The 20625-nt window shown below is 39.1% G+C and overlaps 1 protein-coding gene across 1 annotated transcript in view; it reads left to right on the top strand.

The window, feature by feature from the left end:
• Positions 1-20625, top strand: part of TMTC2 (transmembrane O-mannosyltransferase targeting cadherins 2) — a 414704-nt gene that overhangs the window by 387637 nt on the left and 6442 nt on the right. The gene's annotated exons all lie outside the window — the stretch shown is intronic.

Below are 20625 nucleotides of genomic sequence, written 5' to 3' on the forward strand. Positions count from 1 at the left end.
AAAAAAAAAGTGAGGAAAAAATGTAAAATATTTCAAAAATTCAGAAAATAAGGGAAAAATATTATATCAATAAATATGTATATGTATTTAAAAACAAAAATAAACAAAAATTTACACATTTGGTCTCGTCATATCCGGAACAACCCGATCTATAAAACCTTCACACTAGTTAACCCCTTCAGTGAACACTGTTGAATAATAAACTGTTGCAAAAACTGTCTTTCCATCACACAGCTGACCAAAAAGTGGAATAAATCTCAATCACAAAGTCATATGTAAATAAATATAGTATATAGTATAGCTGAAACGACATCTTGTCCCCCAAAAAAACAAGTCATGCATATGTTAGTGAAAAAAATAAAAAAGCGACAGCTCTCAGAACAGAGTGATGCAAAAACTACTTTTTCTATAAAATTCTAAATTCAGTGATACAAAAAACCTTTATTTTGTTAAATCATTTTTTTAGTGTGATAGTAGCTATATCTAAAGAAACTGTATAAATCTGGTATCGTCATACTGACCTGAGGAATTAAGCCGCCTAATCACTTATACTGCTCGGTGAACGGTGTAAAAAATAAATTAAGCCAATTCTTCAACTACAACTTCTAGATATAGCAGTGCGGGAATTGTGGTGGCACATTGTGTGGGTTACGTTGGACCTGTGGGGGTGTTTTGGGGGTTAACAAATTGGTGAAAGAGGGTGTTTTTTTATTATTATTAATAATAATAATAATAATATTATTTATTATTATTATTATTATTATTATTATTATTATTATTATTTAAAGAAGACCATCCACCAGGTTTTTCATATATAATCAGCTATCATGCTGATTCTAAGCATACCTTAAGTTGTGAGGTCGGATGTATATTGTCTGAAATATAGGCAAGTAAAGTTTGGGAAATGCACTGTTATTTGATGAGACGTGCAACGGATTATCTAATAGGTGAGTTGGGTTTTGCTAGTTATTCCCACCCCTGTTTGCCTGTCCTTCCTCCCCCTGTCCTTACACCCTCCTTCCTCCCCCTGTGATAACAGAGACAGGGGGAGGGAGGAAGGGCAGTCAGACAAGGGGGAGTGAATAACTAGCAAACCCCGACCCACCTATTAGATATTCTATTGCACCTCTCATAAAATAGCAGTGCATATCACAAATGTCACTGGCCTATATTTCAGTAAGTGTACATCCGATCTCACAACTAAAGGTATGTTTAGAATCAGCATGATAACACCAATATAGCACTGGCTTTAGTTTATATTTGAAAATCCTGATTGTTGGTCCACTTTAAAATAAAGGATTTTTGTGTGTTTGTGTTTTTTTTTATTACAATGTTGGTAATGGGAGGGGGGTGGGGGGTCTCATAGACAAATCTCCATTACCAACTGAGGGCTTGTTGGCAGTTGTGATTTTTGTCAAATCAAAGCTGATTTCACCCTTATATATTACTCTTGAATGCCACTGGGCATTCGGGAAGAGCCAGGTAAAGTGCCACAATTGGCACATCTAATTCATGCGTCAATTATGAGGTGGCTGCAGGCTTGTATTTTTCGGCTGGGGAGGACGCAATAACCATAGACCTTCCCAGCCTGAGAATACCAGCCCCCATCTGTCTCATTTACCTGCACTAGTTATCAAAAGTGGGCAAGATCCCACATTGTTTTTGAATTATTTATTTAAATAATTAAAAATAAGATGTCATGGGGAGCCTCAATTTTTGATAACCAGACAAGATAAAGCACACAGCTGGGAGCTGCAGCCCACAGCTTTCTACCTGTACTGGTTATCACAAATAGGCGGGGGACCGCACATCAAAGTGGCATAATAATCTGACAACACTTTTCCATCCATTTCAGCATTTTTACAGCCTTGCCAGATATCCTGGGAGGTTCCACCTGAAAATTATTTGAGCTTCCCATTGATTTGCAATAGATTCATTATTTGTGATGAATACACAAATAGTACAAAGTATTCGAGACAAATTATCCGGACCCAAATATTTCACATTTTGCCCATCACTAATGATAAAATAATATACATGCTATGTCAAGGAAGGATCTTTGTAAGCTGGATTGAGGTCATAACCATGACTTAAGTTGCATATTTAGAGTAGCAATTCTTTCAGTTCTCTGGCAGCACCAATTATTTAAAAAGACAAAAAAAGGATCAATAGCATCACAATCACTGTGCATGTGATTAGACTGATAACAGTGACTAGATATATTTAATATATTTTTTGCACCTTTTTTATATGGGGTGCACAGGCCGTGCGTAGTGGAGTTTCTGTCCCTTTTGTGGTGCAGTGAGTAGTGTCTGAGTAACCCGCCTAATCTAATAGTAAGGGTGTGGTAATAGGTTGCTGGCTGGACACCATGCGCATATGAGTGTGAACAGCGCCCTATGCACGTCACTAATGTGCAATTTACTTTGCACCTGTGACGTGTCCATCTTGTTGAGAGGTTTGTCTGCATCCTGTGGTGCAATAGATGTGTTGGCCTGGGCTAACTGGACTGGTTGGCCTCTTTTCTGCTGTGTGTATGGACTAGAGATGAGCAAAATTTATCTTTAAAGTTAGGTGTTTGTACCAGACACAGACTTTACAAAAACAAAAATCAGTGTTAGAGTTCTGAATTTGGGTACTTTCTGAACACTACTTGAGCGAGCATCGCTGTGCTCAGGTACACTCAGTGCTCAGCCCAGTGCGAGCCACTTGCAGTTTTTGAATAGGTCGCACTGGGGGTAAAATCAGCATTATCGGATGTAGTGTGCACCAAAAAAATCCCCCCTTCCTCCCCCGGAAGTGCTCTCTCCCTTGCTGCCTGTATGTGGATGGAGAGCAGAACTGCCCAATCAGTGACTTCCATTGGGGTTCAGGTCAAGTTCTGATCCAAAACAGGACTTTAGTTAATTAAAGTCCGGCTGAGCCTGAACTTTCATGGATCCTTTCATCTCTAACAGGGACACCTTTGTGATCAGCTACAAACTGCAGGGGGCCGTGGCTGTAAGTGTTCAATTTCCCTGCAGTGCCAAAACAGGGAACTTAGACATTGCTTCATATGTGTCTAATGTTGAGAGAAATTCTCTTTTTAGCTCCTGTATATGGATAAGGGTGAGGGACTCCCTACAATTAACTCAGAATGTCCTAATAATGTATCTGCAAAGAGGTTTTCTAAAATGAACAATCGCCTCCCGTTTCCATTTTGTACCTCCTTACTGATTCTTACAAAGTAGAATCAGTTTTTTGAGTGTTGTCAAAGTATTTGTGTGCTCTTCAGAAGAGGTTTTGTTCATATAGCGGTATAAATAGCTTTATAATGCAGTTAATGGCTTTCTCAAAACAGCTGCTAGATTCCTCAGTAAGTGATTTGTGGCATAACAGGATCAGGCACCTTGCCCCTATCCTCTTTGTGAGCCTATTTCAATTAAGCGAGAGTTAGCACATACTTATGTGATAATTATAAGGTTTCATGCCATTTAACATTTTCACAGCATGAAATAAGTACCTCTGTCTGTATTTTCTAATTTGCAGCCAGATCTGGTGCTAACAGTGCGAAATTGGTGGGAATAGAAAAGGAAATTTCACATTTAATAGTCAATACACAATATTAAAAGTCAGAACAGTCTTTGGTGTATTTACTGTTTTAGAACAGTATGAATTTTATTTTAATTGCTTATTATAAAATAATAATGTTTATTTCTTAGTTGAGAACATTGGGGCATGCTAATTAAAATGCATTGAAGCACGTGTGTGACACATTTAGTAATTGTTTTACATCTATTTCATGTCTTACCTAACAAATCTGATGGCGTAGCGTTCTTTGCCATGTACTGCAGAACAGAAACAACTATTTGGACTGGAGTGACAAACTAAAATGCTCCAAATTTCTCATCCAGTATAGATGAATTCTAAGCTGTCTATGTTTAAGAAAGTATTGATCTCTGCCCCATTGTGTTTGTTAATTACTTTTTACTGGATTATAATTAGAGTTGAGTGAGTAGTTTACTATTCGTACTCCCTATGCTGTTAGCAAGTACTGTCCGCTACTCGCATATTCGTTACGGGTAGCAGGCGCAATGTAAGTCAATGGGAAATACTCGATAAGTAGCGAGTAACCTGAAAGCCGTATGTGATGTCACCACTAGGGGGAGTCAGCACACAGTGTGTGTAATGAGAACCACCACACTGTAGAACCAGAGCTGTCTGTAACAAGAACAACCACTAGAGGGAGCCCAGGCACACAGTGTCCAAGGCAACTGAATGGTTGTTAAGGGCAGTCGTGCTAGTCAGGTCAGAGCTGAGAGAGGAAGCGCAGTACAAGGGAGGAGGCGGAGTCAGGGTCCGGACCAAGCCAGAGGTTGGTAACAGGGAGAGCAAACCGAATGAGGGGGCACAGGGACGGGACAAAGAGCAGGAGAGGTGCACGGAAGGTAAGACAAAACAGAGGAGCTGAGACACAGGGAGGTCAGACAGAGCAGACGTAAGGGAGGTCAGGAAGGGTCGGGGGAGGTAACGGACAGAATCTAGAGCACTTACAGGAACCAGCCGAAAAAGCTGCAGAGCAGATTTATAACTGGCAGCGTGGTGATGGAGTGGACTTCCTGATATAGTGGTGAGCTCCTGGGAATGAGGCATAGAAAGAAAAGCTCCTTCCACTGGGAAATGCAGACATGATCATGTGACTGATATAGCTCTGCCATAGCAGAGTGCAACAGTATCGTAACACAGTGCTTTTCGCGCGAGTATCGAATAGTACGGCTTTCGGGTTACTCGCTAATTAGTAAGTATTTCCCATGGACTTACATTGCGCCCTCTACTCTTAACGAATATGTGAGTAGTGGACAGTACTCGCTAGCAGCATAGCGAGTACAAATAGTTAACTGCTCACTCAACACTAATTATAATATATAAAGCTAAAGACATAAAAGAAACCTGAATAACATATTTCTGTTTACTAGTACAATCTAGGGCAGTTGTCCCTAACCTTTCTTACGTTAAAAGTCACATTAAGCTCTGAGAGATGGTCATGAGAAGTGACATCCAGCGCCTTCCCAAAGTAGTGACACCTAGAGCACCAGTTGCCTGTATATTGAGAGACAAAACTTTCCCACAGAAATCACAGTGAGATTTAAGTGATCCACTTTTGTAGGCAGTATACTTACATCTCGGGTTTCCTACCTTGCCACCATCCGGTATGCTTGTATCAAAAAAGCACCCCTTTGCCCTACAGTACCATCCTATCTTCAGTTTATATTACCCTACTACCACCACGGCCAATAAATCTGCATACAAATTTTTGAGTAGGGCTGAGCAGACCCGGACTGTAAAAGTCCGGATCCGCGTGGTTTCAAAGTTGCCCGAGTTCCGGGCCTGGGATTCCGGGTGTTTTGATCCAGATCTGGCACTCGAGAAAATAAAAAAACATAAAGAAAATAAGAGCTTAATACTTAGCTAGGCTCCGGCCCGGCTGTAAACTGCTCCTGCTGCCTCCCTGTGCCGCTCATATTTTTATGCACGGCTTTCCCCGTCCAACGGCCAGCCTGGCGTCTGTGATTGGCACAGTCAGAAGTGCCCCTAGCCTTTGTGACAGCGTCTGATTGCTTCCGCTCACAGACCATGTCTGCGAGTCATCGCCAGCGCAGGTCATCTTGGGCGTCCCTGTGCATGATTCATGTAACGGGAGGCGCTGGCTGAGCACAGGAGGAAACCTCGCCAGTGCGGCTCATCCTGGGCCTCCCGGTGTACGATTCATGTACCGGGAGGCGCAGGCTGACCAGAGGAGGAAACCTCACCGGCTCATCCTGGGCTGCCTGCTTCATGAAGCAGGCCGCTCTGGCTGAGCAGAGCAGGACACATCGCAGGTTGCATTTTGAATATGCCCCCCTATCACGTGACAAATTACGTCATACCTGGAAGGATCCCGTACATTCTAGCATCTACCTTTTACTTTTAGTGCACGATCTAGACTCACGCAGCTCCGGAAGTGAATACGTGACCCAGAAGCAGCTTGCTGCCATGACACAGAGCATGGATGAGTACCCCGCGCGTGCTCCTATCCCCCTATCCCTCCACTAACATTTTTAATCCCTGGATTCTGGTTCCCATAGACTCATACGGGTACCGGATCCGAATTTTTTAAGAAAATGTGCAGGTTTTTTACAGGTCCACTCAGCTCTTTTTGTGAGTAATCCTACACAGAAGAGCAAAAGTCGCCACCTGGAGATGCTAGATGCTACACTTGGTGTAATGCACAAAGTGGTCAGACATCAGTGAGCTACATATCTTGGGCCATTGAGCCACTTCTAGCACCCAAATCACAGTTTGGGGACCCCTGTACTAGGGGAACAATAATCAGAAGAGACAGCAATATTGAACTTTTTTTTTATTATAGAAGTAAGAAGCAGGACCCTTATTTCTGTTCACTTTATTATTATTATTATATTATTATTATGAGCTCTATGTGAGACTAGGTCAAATACTACACATTCATATCCTATAGAGATTATATAACTAAGAGGAATCTTTCTTTTATTGAATCACTTATTAGTTACATTAAATATATGTGGCAATTCTATGCTAATATTTTTATTGGACAAGCTTTAAAGTTACTGTGTGTAAATTCATCACAACTTGGCACCTTAAATTTTACTTCCATCCTTTTCATTTTTACTAAAAATATCTTGTTGAATCAGAGGAAAAATCTTCACGTCTGCAATCATTAATAATACTGAATGTCCATTAGCTACAAGGATATATCCCTTCTAGGACTCTTTGTTTTACTATATGCTGAGGATAGTTCTTAATGACATTGGCTGTATATTTGGAGTCCTTGTCCAGCTGCAGAAGAAGTTTGGTGTCAGAAGCCTTCCTGATGGTATTGCAAGATAGATAAGTGTCTGCCTGTATTTTTCAGCATTGAGGACACCGTTAATCTGGACCAAATCCCCAACTCCATTTACTGGAATGCAGGCTTAAATTTGCAAAGAACCTCCACCATGTTTCACTGTTGCTTGCTTAGATGTACACTTTCCAGCCCTTTAGTGAACAAACTGCCTTCTCTTATAGCCAAATATTTCACATTTTGGCACCTGTGCTGGTTTTCTGCAATCCATTTCCTATGTTTATCTGCAGAGTTGAGTCTGCTAGGCTTTGTTTCTGTATTGAAAGTATGCTTTATGGCTGAAATGTTTCTACTTCTGGTCAGACTTCTTCGAGCAGTAGATTTGTGTAGCTGGGTCCAATTAGTTGCTGACCGTTCTGGACTGATAACATTGCTGAACATCTTTCAGTTTCAAGGGGAAGTAAACATGTGTCTTCCATCTACTGCATGATGTCATAGGTGTTGGCTATTTCTTGGTGCTTCTTTAAAAGAGCTTGAACAGAAGATTTTGAAAGCCCAATCTGCTTAGAAATCTTTGCCTGCCAGAGACTTTGCTGATGCAGTATAACTGCCTTGTTTCTGCTGTTCTCACTCTTTCCATAGTGTATAACCTAAATGACCTATGAAACTAGCTTCCACAACATAACCTTTATAGCAGAGTTCGGCTTTTTCTCACCCAGTTTTAAGCTTCCTACACAGTTGCTTTTACTTGTTAATAACTATGTTTCAAACTACATTGAAAATTATGATGCATAGCTCCTGTTTGGTATAACTAGTTATTCATACACTTGACTATAATCCTACAAATTTGCTGACTTGTAAGCGCAAGTGTACATAGAAGAATTTATGCTGTCTTGAAGGCAAAGGGGCGGGGGGGGTCACACCACACACCATATATTGATTTGATTTAGATGTCTCTTCGGCTCATTCACTCTGCATTGCTTAATTGATACAATAAACTATTAGCACCCCTACATATGAAATCACTGTTGCTTTGCAACTACACACTATGGGTGCAAGTGTGTGTGTGTGTGTATATATGTGTGCGTGTGTGTGTGTGTATATAATATATATGTGTGTGTGTTTCTGTGTGTGTATGTACTTTCTTGATAAGTATTTCATTCCACGTGTTAATTCATAGTTTTGATGCCTTCAATGTGAATCTATAATTTTCAGAGTCATGAAAACAAAGAAAACGCTTTGAATGAGAAGGTGTGTCCAAACTTTTGGTTTGTACTATATACATATAGTATACATATAGTGTGTGTGTGTATATGTATATATATATATATATATATATATATATATATATATAGATAGATAATGTGCGTGTGTTTGTGTGTGTGTATGTATATGTGTATATATATATATATATATATATATATATATATATATATATATATATATATATATATATATATATATATATACTCATAGTATATATATATATATATATATATATATATATATATAGAGTATATATATATATATATATATATATATATATACATACACACACACAAACACACGCACATTATCTATCTATCTCTATATATATATATATATATATATATATATATATATATACACACACACACTATATGTATACTATATGTATATAGTACAAACCAAAAGTTTGGACACACCTTCTCATTCAAAGCGTTTTCTTTGTTTTCATGACTCTGAAAATTATAGTTTCACATTGAAGGCATGAAAACTATGAATTAACACGTGGAATGAAATACTTATCAAGAAAGTGTAAAACAACTGAAAATATGTCTTATATTCTAGGTTCTTCAAAGTAGACACCTTTTACTTTGATTACTGCTTTGCACACTATTGGCATTCTCTTGATGAGCGTTAAGAGATAGTCACCAGAAATGGTTCTCACTTCACAGGTGTGCCCTGTCAGGTTTAATAAGTGGGATTTCTTGCCTTATAAATGGGGTTGGGACCATCAGTTGTGTTGTGCAGAAGTCTGGTGGATACACAGCTGATAGTCCTACTGAATGGACTGTTAGAATTTGTATTATGGCAAGAAAAAAGCAGCTCAGTAAAGAAAAACGAGTGGCCATCATTACTTTAAGAAATGAAGGTCAGTCAGTCCGAAAAATTGGGAAAACTTTGAAAATGTCCCCAAGTGCACTGGCAAAAACCATCAAACGCTACAAAGAAACTGGCTCACATGAGGACCGCCCCAGGAAAGGAAGACCAAGAGTCACCTCTGCTGCGGAGAATAAGTTTATCCGAGTCACCAGCCTCAGAAATCGCAGGTTAACAGCAGCTCAGATTAGAGACCAGGTCAATGCCACACAGCGTTCTAGCAGCAGACACATCTCTAGAACAACTGTTAAGAGGAGACTTTGTGCAGCAGGCCTTCATGGTAAAATTGCTGCTAGGAAACCACTGCTAAGGACAGGCAACAAGCTGAAGAGGCTTGTTTGGGCTAAAGAACACAAGCAATGGACATTAGACCAGTGGAAATCTGTGCTTTGGTCTGATAAGTCGAAATTTGAGATCTTTGGATCCAACCACCGTGTCTTTGTGCGACGCAGAAAAGGTGAATGGATGGACTCTACATGCCTGGTTCCCACCGTGAAGCATGGAGGAGGAGGTGTGATCGTGTGGGGGTGCTTTTTTGGTGACACTGTTGGGGATTTATTCAAAATTGAAGGCATACTGAACCAGCATGGCTACCACAGCATCTTGCAGCGGCATGCTATTCCATCTGGTTTGCGTTTAGTTGGACCATCATTTATTTTTCAACAGGACAATGACCCCAAACACACCTCCAGCCTGTGTAAGGGCTATTTGACTAAGAAGGAGAGTGATGGGCTGCTATGCCAGATGACCTTGCCTCCATAGTCACCAGACCTGAACCCAATCGAGATGGTTTGGGGTGAGCCGGACCGCAGAGTGAAGGAAAAGGGGCCAACGAGTGCTAAGCATTTCTGGGAACTCCTTCAAGACTGTTGGAAAACCATTTCCGGTGACTACCTCTTTAAGCTCATCAGGAGAATGCCAAGAGTGTGCAAAGCAGTAATGAAAGCAAAAGGTGGCTACTTTGAAGAACCTAGAATATAAGACATATTTTCAGTTGTTTCACACTTTCTTGATAAGTATTTCATTCCACATGTGTTAATTCATAGTTTTGATGCGCCTTCAATGTGAATATACAAATTTCAGAGTCATGAAAATAACTCTCTGAATGAGAAGGTGTGTCCAAACATATGGTATGTACTGTGTTTATGTATGTATGTATATATGCATATATATGTATATATGCATATATATGTATATATATATATATATATATATATATATATATACATACCGTATTTTTCGCTTTATAAGACGCACCTGATTATAAGACGCACCTAGGTTTTGGAGGAGGAAAATTAAAAAAAAACAAATTGAGCCAAATAGTGTGCTAGAATATTTTAATAAAATTAAAATAACATTATTTTAACAATTTAGACTCAACAGGAGTCAATAGCAGCATTGTTGTATTATGGGGGACAAGTGGATGACGCACTATTATGGGGGACATGTGGATGACGCACTATTATGGGGGACCTGTGGATGACGCACTGCTATGGGGGACCTGTGGATGACTCACTGCTATGGGGGACCTGTGGATGACGCACTATTATGGGGGACATGTGGATGACTCACTATTATGGGGGACCTGTGGATGACGCACTATTATGGGGGACCTGTGGATGACGCACTATTATGGGGGACATGTGGATGACTCACTATTATGGGGGACATGTGGATGACGCACTATTATGGGGGACCTGTGGATGACGCACAATTATGGGGACCTGTGGATGATGCACTGTTATGTGGGATCCGTGGATGACACGGCTATGGGGGACCTGCATGATGCACTTTTATGGGGATCTGGGACTACCACCCCCCTCATCCTTAGGAATACACCCATGTACTGTATACCATACATGGCTGTATCCTGAAAGATGAGGGGGGTTGTAGTTACATTTACACTTTGGCCACTACATTAGTCCCTCCCTGGAGTGTTTACAATAAAGGACTACAGCCCCCATCATCCTTCAGAATACACCGATTGATACAGTATATTCTGAAGGCTGATGATGGGGGTTGTGTTCCCCTTCAGTGTTTTTTGCTCACCTATTAGGACCCTTCGTTCAACTGACAACACTTTGTCAGGCTCAGATCACTGATTGGTGGAGGCAGCTCTTCAGAAGTTGTCTCCACCAATCAGCATCCAGCCCTAGCGAGGAGAGGGAGAATCGTTCTTCTCTCTCTCCTCTTTCTTATGATAGTCTCCGTCTGCTGCGGAGATCTAAAATGGAGCCCGCGCATGCGCAGATCGCGATCTTCGAGAGCCGCGATCTCTATCTGCGCCTGCGTAGCCTCCGACGCGATGGACTTCAGGAAAATGGCTACGGAAGGCAGCGCATGCGCAGATGGAGATCTCGCTTCTCTGAGGTCTCCATCTGCGCCTGCGTCACCTCCGCCATTTTCCGGAAGTCGCGTTGGAGGCAGCGCAGGCGCAGATAAAGATTTCGGCTATGGCGGCCGCCACCGCAGCCGATTGCCGGGGGATCCATGGCGGCCGCCACCGCAGCCGATTGCCGCAGGATCCATGGCGGCCGCCACCGCAGCGATTGCAGGGGGATCCATGGCGGCCGCCACCAGAGCCGATTGCCGGGGGATCCATGGCTGCCGCCACCACAGCCGATTGCCGCGGGATCCATGGCGGCCGCCTCCGCTCCAGCGGCAGCACCAGCACCAGCCTCCTGTGACTCACTCCACCGCTGCATCACTGCCCAGTAAGTTACATTCACTTTGTAAGACGCACCCCTATTTTCCCCACAATTTTGGGGTAAAAAAAGTGCGTCTTATAAAGCGAAAAATACGGTATATATGTGTGTGTGTGTATATATATATATATATATATATATATATATATATATATATATATTAATGTGTGTGTGTGTGTGTGTGTGTGTGTATATATATATATATATATATATATATATATATATATATATATATATATATATATATATATATATATATATATATATATATATATATATAGACACACAGTCATAGAAAAAGCACCTTTTGAACTTTATAGTTTTATGTATTGGGAAATAAAAGCCAAGAATAAATTACACAGTTGCATACCGTAGTTGTTTAGTTTGTCATGAATTGGGAGGCTTTATTTACCTATTTTTAAGACCTTTTGAGGATCAAGGGTTGCTTTATTATGTTCTGATACATAACTTTTGTTTTTCCCATGACATACATATATATATATATATATATATATATATATATATATATACATACACATACAGTATATACACACATACACGCACACACATTTAAATATATATACAGCATGTATCCATTTGCATTCTTTCGCAATTAGGATAGATTCTGTTTGTAATAAGAAAACCAATTTACATGATGTTGGAATACAGTTAATTTGACAAAACTATCCCATAGAGAATCAGTAGTATAATTGAAAGCCTCTCAAGTATAGGATCACTTCCTCTTTTGCAATCACTTTGTTAGGGTTATAAGCGATCGGTTTACAGACATTTAGACAGATTGCCTTTATGTAAACAGAAATTAGGGCGCACCATGAATTTATGGGCCTGACCACTGAAGAGGTAAACGTCATTGAAGATTAGCTGTAATTGCAAAAATCGACCCTAACTGCATTGCTGAATTGGATGAAAATGAAAGAAATATGTCTTGATTTTATAAACTTTCCTGACTACCACAAATGTCTGTCTTGGGATTTCCTGCATTATTCATGTAAAAAAAGTCACTTTTCTTTCCGTTTGTGATTGCGGATATCCTACTTTCACACTGGTTATTTCTGTGTTTTGGAGCACGATTATACTGTTATTAAATGAAAAGGGTGAAATTACCATAGTAATGTTTGCTTTGATAAGACATTTTTTGGACATCTATATCGCTCACTGATGTCACCTGCGTATTACTATTAGAGCCATTTAATTTGTCAGTGACTGAGTAGCTCCAAGGAATTCTACAAAAGACCTTATGGTCCTAGTTTTGTAAGGTAACAATGCCAACTTGAAAGTTCGTAAGATTGAGTCCAACCTGAAACTGCATCCACTAGGCAAGTAATGACCTCCATCATCATCCTCATCAGTGACATATATGATAGCCAGAAGACGTTTTACAAAAATATACAATTTTAGAAGGGTGTCAAGTAAAATGTTATTTAGTAAAATGCAGTTATGCTTTTAGCTTTACTGAAGACCATTTTAGAAAATGAATTAGTCTACGCGTTTCAGGCACATTTTAGACTGTAGCCCACAGATGTTGGCAAATCTCTTTCATTGCTTTTTTCGCTTTGGGCAGTGTTGATGCACTCCAAATGAAAATAAAAGTTCAGTTAAATATATTTATGCCTCGTGATGTTAATAGCCTTCTAGTGAACTCCCATGGCTGCTGTAAGTTTCAGATCAAATTAAAGATGGGAATTTCACAGACTTAGCTAGTTCTTTGAACATTTTATTGTAGGACAATGGCTTCAGGCCATGACGAGATATAAATTAGTTCATTTTACTGTAAAGCAGCGTAAATTGCATGTAAATATTGCTCTATGAAAGACTGCTATTTACTTTGATGTGTTTAATCTAATTTAAGCCAGTAATTGCTAGTAGACACCATCATTCTTAAAAGGGAAAGTCACGGTAACCGTAAAGAGGAAACTATTTCAAATATTCCGTACAATATATTTAGTGAAACTTAAAGGACACTTTAAAGTGAATTTTATTGTTACATTTGGAGTATTCTATGGCAGATTCGAGTAAATAAAAAGTATTTAACTGTATCTATATTGAGCCACATATTTTGTGTTTTTAAAATTTCAAGCAAAGCTTTGAATGTTTTTTTTGTTCTTGAGTAATGGATCTTATCACAGAATTACAAATTGCTCTCAAATATGGTTTAATGATGAATATTAAGGCTGGGCCTACAGAGCTCTTTTGACTGTAACTCCATTTGTTCGCCCCCGCAAAAATCTCTATGCCACTGCTACATCACAGTAATGCAGGTGAATGAGGTCTCATTATGACTCCTATAGGGTGCTTTACACGCTGCGACATCGCTAGCGATAGCTAGCGATGTCGTGCATGATAGCACCCGCCCCCGTCATTCGTGCGACATTTGGTGATCGCTGCCGTAGCGAACATTATCGCTACGGCAGTGTCACACGCACATACCTTTTCAGCGTCGTCGCTGTGACCGCTGAACAATCTTTTCTTCAAGGGGGAGGTGCGTTCGGTGTCATAGCGACGTCAATGCGGCATGACTAAGCGGCCGCCCAATAGCAGAGGAGGGGCGGAAATGAGCGGCCAGAACATGCCGCTCACCTCCATCCTTCCTCATTGCCGGTGGACGCAGGTAAGGAGATGTTCGTCGTTCCTACGGTGTCACACACAGTGATGTGTCATGCTGCAGGAACGACGAACAACATCGTACCTGCAGCAGCAACGATATTTTGAAAAGGAGCGATGTGTCAATGATCAACGATTTTTGACGCTTTTGCGATCGTTGATCGTCGCTCTTTGGTGTCACACGCTGCGATGTCGCTAACGGCGCCGGATGTGCGTCACTAACGACGTGACCCCGACGGTATATCGTTAGCGATGTCGTAGCGTGTAAAGCACCCTTAAGTTACCACCCTCACCTCCCCACAAGCAAGTTGCAAAGAATTGAACAGGTACTGACATTTTTCATCTTGTTTGTCGGTGGTACCCTAGGTATGCAATGCAATTCAAATCACCTGAATTTCATTTTTTTTTTTTAAAAATCACATGGGTCTTAGACAATAAGAAACATTAAAGTCTCTCTTTAAAGGGTTATTCCCATTTCCAAGATCATATCTTAATATGTAGTAGGTGTAATAATAATAAAAATAATAATAGCAAATACCTTCAATTAGAAATGTACAGTTCTCCTGATTAGCTATCTCACTTATCTCATGTGCAGGGCATTGCAGGACCTTAGGTATCCATGAGTACGACTGTTCATATAGTCAGTTTCTAGTGGTCGTAATCATGGATACCTAAGGTCTTGCAATGCCCTGCACATGAGCTAAGTGACATAGTGAATCAGAGTAACTATACTACATTTCTGATTGAAGGTATTTTCTAATATTATTATTACACTTACTACATATTTGAATATGATGTTGGTAATGGGAATAACCCTTTAATTGACGGCAATGCCTCCTTTTTATAGTAAATGAGGGTATATGTTACTGATGAGCTCCAGCTTCACATATTACTAGAGAAACCAAAAATTAGAGGAACATACATATGTACCCCTTCTGAAGAAGCAACGCAAAATAAATGACAAGGGTCTCCTTTATATTGTCATATTTTTTATCAGTAACGGTTGATCATTATTAATTGCATATATCCTGATTTAAGTAGAGGTTTTGCAATTTTCTCTCATTGGAATTAGTGATCATATGATCGGTTCCTCTATATTTTGCTTTCTGTGATTTCTCATCGACTAGCCTATAGTACACCATAGTCCGCTAGACCTATATACACACACGTGCAGATATGAAACACACATAGCACTTGCATTGATCAGTTTGTGTGTGTGTGTGTATATATATATATATATATATATATATATATATATATATATATATATATTGTGTGTGTGTGTGTATGTGCGCGTATATATACACACACACACACAGTGGGTACGGAAAGTGTTCAGACCCCTTTACATTTTTCACTCTTTCTTTCATTGCAGCAGTTTGGTGAATTTTAAAAAGATCATTTTTTTCTCATTAATGTACACTCTGCACCCCATCTTGACAGAAAAGAAAACCGAAATGTAGAAATTTTTGAAAATGTATTAAACTAGAAAAACTGAAGTATCACATGGTCATAAGTATTCAGACCCTTTTCTCAGTAATAAGTAGAAGCACTCTTTTGAGCTAGTACAGGCATGAGTCGTCTTGGGACTGAAGCAACAAATTTTTCACACCTGGATTTGGTGATCCTCTGCCATTCTCCTTGCAGATCTTCTCCAGTTCCGTCAGGTTAGATGGTGAACAGTCATTTTCTGGTCTCTCCAGGGATGTTCTATTGGGCGTAGGTCAGGGCTCTGGCTGGGCCAGTCAAGAATGGTCACAGATTTGTTCTGAAGCCACTCCTTTGTTATGTTAGTTGTGTGCTTAGGGTCATTGTCTTGAACCTTCGGCCAAGTCTGAGGTCCAGTGCACTCTGGAAGACGTTTTCTTCCAGGATATCTCTGTACTTGGCCATATTCATCTTTCCTTCAATTGCAACCAGTCATCTTGTCCCTGCAGCTGAAAAACACCCACATAGCATGATGCTGCCAGCACCCTGTTTCACTGTTGGGAGTGTATAGGGCAAGTGATGAGCAGTGCCTGGTTTTCTCCACACATACCGCTTAGAATTATCACCAAAAAGTTCTATCTTCATCTCATCAGACCAGAGAATCTTATTTCTCATTGTCTGGGAGTCCTTCATGTGTTTTTTTGCAAACTCTGTGTGGGCTTTCATATGCCTTGCACTGAGAAGACGCTTCAGTCGGGCCACTCTGCCATAAAGGCCCAACTGGTGAAGGCCTGCAGTGATAGTTGACTTTGTGGAACTTTCTCCCATCTCCCTATGGCATCTCTGGAGCTCAGCCACAGGGATTTTGGGGTTCTTCTTTACCTCTCTCAGCAAGGCTCTTCTCCCACCATTGCTCATTTTGGCTGGACGGCCAAGTCTAGGAAGAGTTCTGGTGGTCCCAAACTTCTTCCACTTAAGGATTATGGAGGCCACTGTGCTCTTAGGAACCTTGAGTACTGCAGAAATTCTTTTGTAACCTTGGCCAGATCTGTGCCTTGCCACAATTCTGTCTCTGAGCTCCTTGGGCAGTTCCTTTTGACCTCATGATTCTCATTTGGTCTGACATGCAGTGTGAGCTGTGAGGTCTCATATAGACAGGTGTGTGCCTTTCCAAATAAAGTCCTATCAGTTTAATTAACCCCAGGCGGACTCCAATTAAGGAGCAGACCCATCTAAAGGAGGATCACAAGGAAATGGCCAGCATGTGACTTAATAATGAGGATCTGAGCAAAGAGTCTGAATACTTATGACCATGTGATATTTCCGTTTTTCCTGTTTAATACATTTGCAAAAATTTCTACATTTCTGGTTTATTTCTGTCAAGATGGGGTGCAGAGTGTACATTAATGAGAAAAAAAAACTTTTTGAATTTACCAAGTAGCTGCAAAGAAACAGAGTGAAAAATTTAAAGGGGTCTGAATACTTTCCGCGTGTTTCACTGTGTTTTTTTATATATATATATATATATATATATATATATATATATATATATATATATATATATATATAAAATATTGCATTGATCAGTGTGTGTGTGTGTATGTAAGTATGTGTGTATATATATATACATATATATATATATATATATATATATATATATATATATATGTGTGTATCTATATATATACAATGTGTTACCTTTTCTTTTGTTCCTCCTAAAAATCACATATTACTAGCTATAGATGCAATTGGCTTTGTCATCATTTTTGTAATTCTATGCCTCAGATGTCTTGTACAGCTGTTACGATATGTTGGCATATGTAGTTTTACAACAGCTGGAAGAGCCACAAGATACGGGTCACTGCTGTATGGCAGAATTAAGGAAGGAGAATGCCAAACTTGAGTAGTACAAAGAAATGGATTTATTCTTTCATCAGTAGACTTATCTGCCTTTATCTTTGCAGTAATCCTGCCAAAAAAATAGCTGAGTGCTCAGATTTTTTTTAATGGTAAATGGCTTTTAAAAGCTTTTCTATAGTAGAACTTATCATTAACCTGTACCGGTTGCTCAGTTGGTTTTTGCATCAGAATCCACTTTTTCCTTTTTCACCCCGGGTCACATACTTGATTGTGGCAAGGAAGATTTCTATGCCTTATAAATACCAATGAGAGCGCACTCTGCAGGCGCCCTGGTTACTGATTGATATTTCATATCTGTTGTGAAGCAAGAATTCTTAAAAATAGTCTTTTTATTATATTTTCACCATATTTGTTTTTGGGTGCTTAAATTAAACAATATTGAGCATATTGTAGAACAGCCGACTTAGAAGTATCTCTGAAGAATTTTTAATTCCGCAATTACATAGAGATTTGTTAACTGTTCTGTTAAAATGGATGTAATGACTACTTTTATTATGAACATCTTGTGTAAAGTGGGCAGTTTATGTTTATTATACTGTTTTAATAATTGATAGTTTTGATAATAAAGGAAGTGTTTAATAATTAAAAAATTAAGATAAAAAGTAAGCCATGCTGAGCCTCTACAGAGAAAGCTTCTCTCCCGCAGCCATGTCATCTCCATTAAACCATACCACAGACATGCTCCAGCTTTTCATGTAGGCATGCTGATTTTGCATGCAATAGGTAATGAATATGTAAAAGGCTTAAATATGCAACAACTAATATAAATGTTAAGGTCCGGTTACATTATTTTTACTGGTGGCACTAAACGAGAACCAATCTGATTGGCAGTCATTTAGTAGCCAGTTTACATAGGCTGAGCCCACTTCAGATGCTCACCGATATATCTATAATAGATCACTGTGTTTATTGGCAGCCATTGTTCTCGCTAGCACAGGTCCTGTTTACACATTGATCAGCAGCGTGGTTACATTGCAGTGTTATTGTGAAGCTAATATCCCTGGGAATGCTCATTTATAATAGTCATGCAGAGTAAATGGACTTTTAGCCTTGTGTTAAGTGCCAGCTTTATGGTTGTGACATTGGTACCATTTTTTTTTTTATTAACCCTATACCCTCCTTGGTGCCACTAGAGCACAAAATTTACTTGCCCCGTGAAGAGCTGGAATGCAAAGACCACTGATTGGAGAACACAACTATACAGTATATTAAAGCTATCTCTTAGGAAATGTGCAAATTAGGGGGAGGGGGATTTGAGCCATTCAAAAAACACTTTTTAATGAAAAGCTCTTTGACACTTTCCTCTTTGCATCTATTATATATATATATATATATATATATATATATATATATATATATATATATATGCAGGAGTTTTGAAATATTCTTAGATGTTTTTTTTTCCTCAGGAGATTTTTGCGACCTTCAAATTGGACAATGCCTTGAGCAGATTCCATCAAGAGACATGCCAAAAGAGGCACATGCACCTTCTTTACTTCTACTAGGCATTTTTTAAAACCTAAAGCAAAAAAAACACTCAAAAGACAAAAAGTGGGCTTACAACAGAAATGAATAGGAATAAGTTTTTAACTCTTTACACAATTATTTCTGCATTCTTCAGAGCGGAACAACTCCAAAAAATTCTTTGTGCACATAGCCTTTAGTAACATCTATAAATATACACATCTAGGGGAAATAAGATTCAGGCTTAAATATGGAAAGGGTTATTTATAATTACAGTAGGCAAATTATGAGACTGCTTAATTCAAGATGGAGTTATGGCAAATTCTATATTAGGTTGAATTTGATGGATATGTGTCTATTCTATATTAGGTTGAATTTGATGGATATGTGTCTATTCTATATTAGGTTGAATTTGATTGATATGTGTCTATTCTATATTAGGTTGAATTTGATGGATATGTGTCTATTCTATATTAGGTTGAATTTGATGGATATGTGTCAATTCTATATTAGGTTGAATTTGATTGATATGTGTCTATTCTATATTAGGTTGAATTTGATTGATATGTGTCTATTCTATATTAGGTTGAATTTGATTGATATGTGTTGTGAGGTAGCATGGTCGGCTGCGCAGCAGAAGACACGGGATCCAGGCATTAAGGTTCACAGCACACGGTTTAATGTCCAAACAAAAGTCCACAACAATATACATGTGCCTCTCCAGCAGAGAACTCAGGGAGTTCTGTTCACTCCCTCACACCCGGCACACCTGCCCTTCTTCCTGATTCCATTTAACCCTTCCTTCAGCCTGTAGGGAAACAGCATTAACCCTAGAGTGGATTTACTTTCTATCATGGAGTGAGCACAACCGGGGCGAGACATACCGGCCGTCATAGATAACCCCGGTCACAGTCTCACAGTGTCTATTCTATATTAGGTTGAATTTGATGGATATGTGTCAATTCTATATTAGGTTGAATTTGATGGATATGTGTCAATTCTATATTAGGTTGAATTTGATGGATATGTGTCTATTCTATATTAGGTTGAATTTGATGGATATGTGTCTATTCTATATTAGGTTGAATTTGATGGATATGTTTCAATTCTATATTAGGTTTAATTTGATTGATATGTGTCTATTCTATATTAGGTTGAATTTGATGGATATGTGTCAATTCTATATTAGGTTGAATTTGATGGATATGTGTCAATTCTATATTAGGTTGAATTTGATGGATATGTGTCAATTCTATATTAGGTTGAATTTGATGGATATGTGTCAATTCTATATTGGGTTTAATTTGATTGATATGTGTCTATTCTATATTAGGTTGAATTTGATGGATATGTGTCAATTCTATATTAGGTTGAATTTGATGGATATGTGTCTATTCTATATTAGGTTGAATTTGATGGATATGTGTCTATTCTATATTACGTTGAATTTGATGGATATGTGTCAATTTTTTATTAGGTTGAATTTGATGGATATGTGTCAATTCT

The sequence above is a fragment of the Anomaloglossus baeobatrachus genome, chromosome 4 (assembly GCF_048569485.1).
Source record: "Anomaloglossus baeobatrachus isolate aAnoBae1 chromosome 4, aAnoBae1.hap1, whole genome shotgun sequence".
Taxonomy (NCBI): domain Eukaryota; kingdom Metazoa; phylum Chordata; class Amphibia; order Anura; family Aromobatidae; genus Anomaloglossus; species Anomaloglossus baeobatrachus.